General features: G+C 39.1%; 1 long non-coding RNA gene across 1 annotated transcript; it reads left to right on the top strand.

The window, feature by feature from the left end:
• The first annotated feature begins 5,555 nt into the window (after positions 1 to 5,555).
• On the top strand, positions 5,556 to 7,389 carry LOC145659320 (uncharacterized). Its single transcript, XR_014125428.1, has 3 exons — positions 5,556 to 5,785; positions 6,547 to 6,577; positions 6,845 to 7,389. It is a non-coding gene; the product is annotated as an uncharacterized LOC145659320 (long non-coding RNA).

Here is a 7,389-nt window from a genome sequence, read left to right as displayed (position 1 = left end):
TTACCTGTATGTGGTGCTGATGTGCTCTAATGTTTTGCAAGAAGGTGTCTCAGCATTTCTGACGTGTTGTTATTAAAGGACAACTCCTGGGAACACTGCCGACATCGCACCTTTAAAAATACAACATTTAAGATTCTTATTGTGTTATTCTACATAAACCATGAAGATACATTATGTTTCGTACTTACTCTATTTCTAGATATTTTATCAAAATTTTCCCATGCTTTGGAATGCTTATTTGATGTAGAAGTTTCCATTTTAAATGACTCTCTGCCATAGGAAAGGCGCTCAGGATTTTACTGTGCCTTAAATAGTCATTGAGATAGCGGATAGCGCCAAAACTTTGAACCATTCCACCCATTTCCAGTGGTTCATTGTCATTTTCGAATCTTCAAACGTCATAGTCAAGTGAGGGTAAGTGACTCAATACAAGCTCCGGTACACTGTGTCGAATCAGCAAGTGTTGGAAAACTGACACGAGCTTCGAAGCTTCTGTATTGAATGTCTCATCCCTAATATTTATATATATTTTTATTTATTTCTATATTTACTTATTTATATGAGAGAGATAGATTGTATAAAGATCACTGCAAGTGATTGTATAAAGAGTGTAAATAGTATTTGGTACTTTGGTGTTGGATAATGGTGGTAAGGAGTGACTGGCATTTTTGTTAGATGTGGGTTTTGCCTCTGTTTGTGTCAGGAAGTTAGGAAGGTCTGTTGTATGTTTCTTTTGTTTGTTGGGTTTATTTAGGGTATTTTTTTTTCATTAGTGTGGGTCCTGTAGAATTTGCACCAGTAAGATTGTTTGTTTGTGAATAATAATATCCTCTGTAAAATATATCTAAAAGGAGACTTCCATTTGTGCTTCAGTTTTGTTGCTATTTGTTTTTCACAACTTACATTCTGCTGTTCACGTTTCTTTTTCCTAGTTACAACCTCACAGCCTAGATGGGGTCATAACAATTGTGGGCTCGTCCTCTGTTTCTCCTCTTCTTCTGTTTGCCTGTTCCGTTTGTTTGTTTTTTTTGTGTGTGTGTGCCCCCTCTCTGGTTGTGGTTGTGCCTCACTCTGCTAATACGGCAGAAGCTGTGGCAAACCTGTAGTCAGGCCACGCATGAATCCCAGGTTTTCTCCCAAGGTAAACCCCATACTAGAAATTAAATTGAAGTAGTTGGAGCTGGAAATAAAAAAAATTAAAAAAAAAAAACAGGAAAGAGAGGCTGAGCTGCTATGTCTTCGGGCTCTACAGGTAGAGGCGGAAAGGGAGGTGACACTTAAAAGCTTGAGTATGGGCTTGCAAAAACATATACCTCTTCCTCAGAAAGCTGTCTATCCAGCACTAGTAAGCCCTGTATCTTCGGGTACACCAGTGCCTAAGCCCAGTTTCCCTCGGGTTGCTGTCACCCCAGCTCCTTCCGACTCTGTCACTGGACGTTTTGATATTAGTTGACAGATTGCCTTGGTCCCTAGTTTTAGGGAACATGAAGTTGATGCATATTTCCCAGTGTTTGAGCACATAGCATTGACACTGGATTGGTCCAAGGAAGTATTGTCTCTCTTACTGCAGTGTAAGTTAGTTGGTAAGGCCCAACATGTGTGTTCCTCCCTAACGCTTGAGCAGAGCCTAGATTACGACAGTGTAAAAATAACTGTTCTCCGAGCATATGAACTAGTGCCGGAAGCATACACACAAAATTTCAGATGCTTAAAGAAAAACCCCTGCCAGACATTTGTGGAATTTGCCAAGGAAAAGTTTTATTAGACAAGTAGTGTACTGCATGTAACATTACCACAATTGATCAATTTAAAGAGCTCATACTGGTTGAAGAAATCAAGAACTGTCTTTTTGAGAACATATTAAAGTATTTAAATGAACAAGAAGTGTGTAACCTATCCTTTGCTTCTACACTTGCTGATGAATTTGTGCTGACTTCTGTGAGCTCCCTGAAATCTGATAGCCCTGTTTCGGCTGTTTCTGTGGAAACAGAGAGTGCTTCTATTGCCATGAGCGTAGACACATTATAGGTAATTGTCCTGCGCTTAAGCGCAAGAATGCCCGCTCACAAAAAAAACGGTAAGTGCTGTAAGCACTGTATCCACAGAAGTCTTCGCTTCGTCCCCCAGATGCTGTGTTTCAGCCATTTCTTTTTGAGGGATATGTTTCTCTTTTCAAGACAGATGAAGACAAACAGTCCATCACAGGTTTACATGCTGCTGTGTCTCTTATGTTGGATAATGTGTTGCCTTTTTCAACTCAGTCATATTGTGGTAGTGACCATGTTAGTTCAAGGCGTTAAACTAGGAGTACTCCGGCTCCCACTGTATAACATTTATGTTAGAACTGATGGAGTCACAGGTATGGTTAAAGTACCTGTTAGGTCAGCTTTGCCCATGATTGGGGTGTCCTTTATATTAGGAAATGACATTGCCGGTGGAATTGTATTCCCCTTACCTGAAGTAGTTTCAGGCCCTATTGATGACAGTCTTATTGTCGTTGAACATGCAGTATTTCCTGCTTCTGTGTTAAAGCGTGCTAAAGATCGCAAATTTGGGAGTACTCTGTCTGACATGGGGTGGGGTGTCCTGTTTGGGGTGTGTGCTCCAGGTTCACGTTTGAGACTCTGCCCCATTCCTCTGCTCTTACAGGTGTGAATAACAATAAGAGCGGACCCTCTGAAACAAGCTTTTGTGAAAACACGAATAACAACAAAACCGATGGGTGCATCAACGCACCGGTGATCGCGGTCATTCGAGCTGTGATCGGGAATCAGATGTATAGAATTATTGATGAAGACAGAGAAAACTGTTACGGTTGTGCTATTGACCATCCTAGTCAGTGTCAACACACATGCCTTTACGATCCAGATGAATCCTATTTCAGCCTCAACGCACCTAAGCTGATAAAAAAAACTGTTCAAGCCATGGTTCATGCACACACTTTCAAGAGCTTTGAAGCTGTGTGGCATTCAGATACCTCCATCCTCTAGCAAGATTCAGGCTATCGCTGGGGTAGTGGTAACTGACCTGCAGGAGGAACAGAACATCAAATCCGCTCTCAAAAAGTATAGCGTGTGCAGGGAGCAGGTACACGAAGACGTCGTGGACTACTGGAATCTGCAGGAAAACCTGAACCCTGGTGATCAGGTCATATGGGAAACCTCTTTGACACCTACACTGATCCTTCACCTGAGAAAAAAAGAGTGCTGAGAATGGAGTTGATCACATTGTTCTGTAAAACCCTTGAAAATAGAGTCAGAACAGTAAACGTTACTGATAGGATCTGTATGTAATTATATGTATATAATTTTTTATGTATATAATCTTTTGCTGAAAAGATGCTAATAAAACCATAATCCATTCTAGCACTCTCCTCATTGTGTTTCAATCATTTCACCATGACTGATCATCTGCTGAAAAATATTTACTATACTCCCTCAAACCCCGGATCCTAGGAGGAGTCGAGAGTCTGCAAAGGTCCGTGGTAGATGAAATCGGTAAAAGGGTTGATGCTTACACACTACATAAACCATTCTCTGTGAAATTGAAAAGAAACAAAGTCATTGTAAAAAACATAGATGAACAATGGCAGGCCGATTTGTTGGACATGTCCAGCATAGCGGAACATAACTGGAACATGAAATTTATGCTAACGTGTATAGATATACTTTCCAAGTATGCTTGGATACGCATGATGAAAAACAAGACCAGTGCCGAGGCCTTTGTTTTGAAGAAGGCAGAGTTCCTAAAAAACTTCAGACTGATGAAGGGAAAGAATTTTTAGATAAGTTTCAAAACATTAATGAAAATACATAACATCAATCACTTTGCTACTGGAACAGGACAAAAAGCATCAGTGTGTGAACAGTTCAACAGGACATTGAAAACCAGAATGTGGAGATACTTCACAGCTATCAATACGAGAAAATACATCGATGTGGTACAGAACTTTGTTCATGCTTATAACAACAGCTATCACAGCAGCATTAAAATGAAACCCGTTGAAGTGAATGAAGGAAATTCCTTCAAGGTGTTTAACACCTTGTATGGGTTGTTTCAATGGAAAAAGGTGGAAAAACTAAGATTGAAGTTTAGAGTCGGTGAGACGGTGACAATTTGATAAAGGGTACGGGCAGAACTTTATGGATGAATATTTTACCATTTCTGAATGTCTAAGGAGACACCCTCCCATATACAAATTATGGGATTTCAATGGGGAAAATATACATAGGACCTTTTATGAACAGGAGCTGCATCATAGTGGGAGCTGATTATAGTGGGAAAAGATAAAGCCATTAAAATAGAAAAGATTCTATCTGAAAAAACTAGGAACCGAAAAAAGATTTGCTTGATCAAGTGGATTGGATGGCCCGATAAGTTTTACTTCTGGATTCCGGCGGAGGACGTTCTTAACGTTGTAAAAGATTAAAAGGGGGTGCTAAAATCAAATTGAAATTATAATCGGTCACCATGGAAAAGAACGGATTCTATGTAACTCTACCGTGCAATGCCTCCAAAGACATGTACCTCGATAATAAGATTTCGTGCTACACAACCAAATTTTTGGAGCCTATAAATTTGGTGGGGGGCTGGGAGGTCACACTCACCGAGGTACAATAGCCGCACACATGGTATTCGCTGAAGGAGTCGGACATGAAAAGTATCTTTTTTGTTAAACTCTGCAGAAGGAGAAGATGGTGTGGTATTTACATGTATTCTGAACCATGGGTATTATAATAGTATAGAACATCTGGTTAACCCCTATACACACCAACGCCCCTAGCGGGCTCATGGGTAGGTCCAAACAGGCATGCTCAAATAAATTACTTAATAACACTGAATATTCTTAAAGTAAAGTACATTTATCAACATAACATTTCTTAGGACTAATACAAGTATCTGCTTACTGATTTTCAGCCGCGCAATGCATCCGTTTGCCAGAAATTGCATGCTGAAGACATTGTGTTTTTTGGGTAAAATTTCCACAAAAATGTGCCTGCCCTTTTAAGTTGCCTTTTAAAACATTCTTCCGGTATAAGATCAGATTTTGTTAAGTTCAGATTTTGTCATAGAAAATTCAATTACCATCAAAACAACTGTGTGACATGTTTAAATGGTATACAGAGTGTTGGTAAAGTTCTTTTAATTGCGTGCTCACTTCTTTGCATAAAAGCGACGTTTTTCTTTCGGTTCGGTTCCTTCGGAACAAACCCAAACTACACAAGCCTTTGGTTAACTGAAACACTACTGCACACTACTGCACACTACTGACATTAAAGTGTTTCTGAATAGAGCATTAGACCCCCCATTTCTATTTTATATTGATTTTTATTGGCCATGGCAGCGCCATTGTCTTGGAGTGACAACAATTCACACCTATGTGTCCAGGCGTTTCCAAGAGTTTCCAGAGCAAGCTGCTTGATTGACAGCAGTTTCATCAAATAGAGGAGGCTTAGATGAAAACGTAGACCCCTCAATTACCTTATTTAGTCATCCCTTTAATGCTTAAAGGTATGCACATTGTGTACTCAGTGCTTCAGTGTTGTTAGCAGATAGCCTAGCGCATGGGTTTGACGTACAACTGTAAGAATGATTTGATCGCCAATACTTTTGGACATCATGGAAAGGAAGAGGCTTAGTTTAACTGAAGTTTATGTGGAGTTGTTTGGGTGCTGCTAGCATGGACTAGCATGGCTGCTAGCATGGACTAGCTTCGAGGTTTGCATAGCAAATCACTGGATGTTTCCATTCACTGCTGGAAAAATTCGTAATCCTATTACAAATTGTAAGTATAAATGAGAAAGTATACTACTTCTTTACAATATTACAGCATTTACAATATTTTCCACAGCATTTACAGTATTAGCTACAGTATTTTCCCCTAATGATGCTAACAATGATGCTATGAAGCTAATATTGTTGTGGAACTTACTAAAGTAACTTACTGTGATGTTTTATCAAAAAGAAACATGAAAACTTGATGTATAGTGATTGATGACTTTGTATGCATTTGGAGAGGTTTTTGACTAGGAAGACTAGGACACTTACTGGAAAACATTGTGTAGCTACTTAGTCATTTCATGTATATGCTCAAAACTGTTCAGTTTATTAGACAAGACCCTGGTGAATCAGGAAATGTAGAGCATGAGTGAAGCTGAAGCTCCAGCATCAATAGACACGTTACACCAAAAAAATCAAAGGCGTTTTATGTTGGGTTTTTTTTACATTTTCTTCTGTATTAGATGAGCTCAAATGGAACCTAAATGATGGACAAATAAGCCTGGGTGTAAATGGATGTCTAGTCCCAAGAGTCTACTTCAATTTGAATACTGAATAATCATTGTGCCATGTGTACAATTTCAGATATCTAGTGTTAAACTCCAATGAGTTTTTCCTACTGTCACCCTTGCCAGTGTCATTTGGCTTATTTATCAGTTGTCACAAGGTGTTAACGTTATTATGCACATGTATATAAAATGTGTATATACTGTATATACATAAATATTTATATTGCATTATTCTCTGCACCTTACATGTTATTTGCAGTTTGGATTGGATTATAAAGTGAATTTCATTGGTGAGTACTATATTTTTTGGTGACAAAGTATAATCTAATCTTTACAAAGCAGTGACCAGAAAGGAAGAGCTGGATGAGGTTTTGGTCCCCATGATAGTTAGAGACACACAGCCATTTAGCATAGTTGAGGATAAAAGCTTCAGGGACTTGGTAGCAAAATTGGATTCAACTTATATTCTCCCAACTAGGAAGGTATGTGTGGTGACATGGATACATTATGAGAGTAGTAGTAAAAAAATATATAATTATTTTCTTCCTTCCCTTTAGACTGCAAAGGCCATGGTTGAGGCCAAATGTCAACAAGAGAAAGAGAAGGCCAAAGCTGAGGTCCAGAAAGTTCCTGCAATGAGTTTGACAGAAGACATGTTGACATCTCTTAATGTGGATGCCTTCTTGGCTGTGACCTGCTATTTTATAGATGACAACACATTTCTGAAGTCTACACTACTTGGTGTTGTGAAATTCCTGCGGGCGCATACGGCTGAAAATTTGGCCTGTGTGAAATCCTCTCTTATGGAAGAATGGGGAATAAAATAAAGTCACATGTCTGGTTACTGATGGCACATCTAATAGGACTGCCTGTGGCAAATAGCTGAAGCTGCCTCATGCGCTCTGCATTGCTCACACCCTGAATATAGTTGTTAAAAAGGCTCTTGAAATAACCCCAGTGCTATCTGACATTTGTAGAACGTCAAGGAAGCTGGTGGGCTATTTTAGAAGCAGCACAACTGCCAAAGCTAGTAACATTATTTTCACATTGTTTACATATTGTTTTATATTGCTACATGTGTAACGTTTACTGTTTTATTGTT

Source organism: Electrophorus electricus, chromosome 10, assembly GCF_041902795.1.
Source record: "Electrophorus electricus isolate QZ-2024a chromosome 10, ASM4190279v1, whole genome shotgun sequence".
NCBI classification, from domain to species: Eukaryota; Metazoa; Chordata; class Actinopteri; order Gymnotiformes; family Gymnotidae; genus Electrophorus; species Electrophorus electricus.
The sequence above is the reverse complement of the archived record's forward strand: the minus strand, read 5'-3'. Positions and strand labels throughout refer to the sequence as shown.